Here is a 2098-nt window from a genome sequence, read left to right on the forward strand (position 1 = left end):
GGGTGTGTTCAAGGTGTGCATCACTGCCATCGGGAACCCAGAGGGTGATACGTGCGGAGGGAAGTGATGCGGAGTAGTGTTGAGGCAAGAGACGAGGGGGTGAGATTGAAAAGGCGAAGTGGTGGCGTTGGGTGAAAGGACTGCTCCCTGAGGCGTAGCGCGGTCGGGCATTTTGAAGACTTGGGATTGGAGGGGGCCAAATCTGAGGATGGCTGTGTGGTTAAGGAAATTGGAGAAGTACCCAAGCCGACCTTGAAGCACCCGCAACGCTGGCGGAGGTGTCACGTACGCGCGGGGAGCGAACAATGGCCGGCCGGACCTCCTTTGTTCCCCAACGCGCCATCCCTTCTTTCCACTCTTCTCCACCCGACGCCAAGCGATCCCGCCGGAGGAAGCCGCCGTAGGAGAAATCCGATAGCGCGCTCCTGCATTCCGGCCCGAGAACGAGACGGGGGAAAAACGCCGCTCCCTGCACCTCCCGCCAACACGGACCGGCGGTCCCGCAGCTGCACTCCGAGATCACCTCCAGAGCGCAGCGGAGTACGCGTTCCCCGGCTCGACAGCTCGAGCCCCCGATGATCCAGTGGCGCGCCTCCCGTGCACTTCGGCGCGAGAGCGAAGGATCTCGCCTGCACGGCCAGGAACCTGCCACCCGCCTGACACGCTTCTACCTGGCCGAGGAACCGGACGAGCGCCGACGCTACCCTGGCCTCGAGACCGGTGAGGGAGCCGGCACCGTTTAAACACCTATTATTTAAACTTAACTGTTATCTGTTGATGTCCGTTCGTGTCTGTGTCTCTTTTTCCTCTCAACTCTGCGAGAAACCCACCCGAACGGGAAACAGTGACCCAGCCCGTTATGGGCTCGTCACATATGGCACGAGTTAAATTGTAGTCTGGTATAATCTCCATTGTGCGCTCGAGGCAAACATCTGGTCTATAAGATTACTTTCTATAGGAGTCCTTTCTAAGCCCACTGAGAGAAGTAGCGCGAATGTGGAATGCTGCAGCATTTTAGCCGTTGTAGTCAGGGGTTTCCCCAGGCATCGAATCAAGGGGGGGTGTCTCAATGGCTCGGGGGGGGGGGGGGGGGGTTGTTTCATAAACTAGAAAAGCTGTTTTTTTTTATCCCACTAGTTAAATAATAGACGTCTGTTAACCAAACGCTCATCCCCGTGACGTATGTTTTTCATTTTCTATATATATATATATATATATATATATATATATATATATATATATATATATATATATATATATATATATATATATATATATATATACGCACACACAGACACACCTGAGAGGCGGTGCTCTCTATTCAATCTAAGAAAAAAACAAGTTTAGAGAAATTCATTTTTTACCATGAAAGGTCCGTATTCAGTTTTTTTTTTTTAATTTCTCGCCATTTTTCAACGTATAGGGACATTTTCGAACTTGTTACCAGGGCCAGTGACGAAATTTGAGTTCTTGAAACAATGTTTAGGTAGTACACGAATTATGCAGCACTTATAAATCAGGCGTAGTACACGAATTATGCAGCACTTATAAATCAGGCACCGATTGTACGCTCCCGCTTTATTAAAACACCAGGATTAGCTTCTGTAGCGCTTCGCCTCGCCAAATTTCCCATTTTAAATGTACATGCTGAAAGAGCTTATGCAAATATTACGGTTGTAAACAAAGAACGGCATCAAATCAATGAAGAAAGTAAATTATATGTGTGTTTACTGCACCTAGTTCAAGTCAAAGGCGGCCTCAGTCGAAGTGAAAAAGGTCCATACAAGGACTGACAAGAGTGAAATTTGGGGATTCAAGGGGGGGTGTCCAGAAAACCTAGGGGGGTCTACACACCCCCTAGGGGGGGTGTAGGGAAATCACTGGTTGTAGTGGTTGTAGCCACCACCATTTTTGTGCGAAGTTTAAAATGCGCGCCGTGGAAGGGAAACGTGACATGCCAGTAGACAGCGGCGTCGGATTAAAGCTCTAAACTTTGCACTAGTGAGAAAACAATTAAGCAAACGTTTTTTACTAATAATTTTAGTTTTTAATGTATACCAAATGAGAAAAATCCCGTGATGCTTTCGACCAGCGCTGT

This window comes from Haemaphysalis longicornis, unplaced genomic scaffold, assembly GCF_048455015.1.
Source record: "Haemaphysalis longicornis isolate Haplotype H1 unplaced genomic scaffold, Haemaphysalis longicornis Haplotype H1 scaffold_8, whole genome shotgun sequence".
NCBI classification, from domain to species: Eukaryota; Metazoa; Arthropoda; class Arachnida; order Ixodida; family Ixodidae; genus Haemaphysalis; species Haemaphysalis longicornis.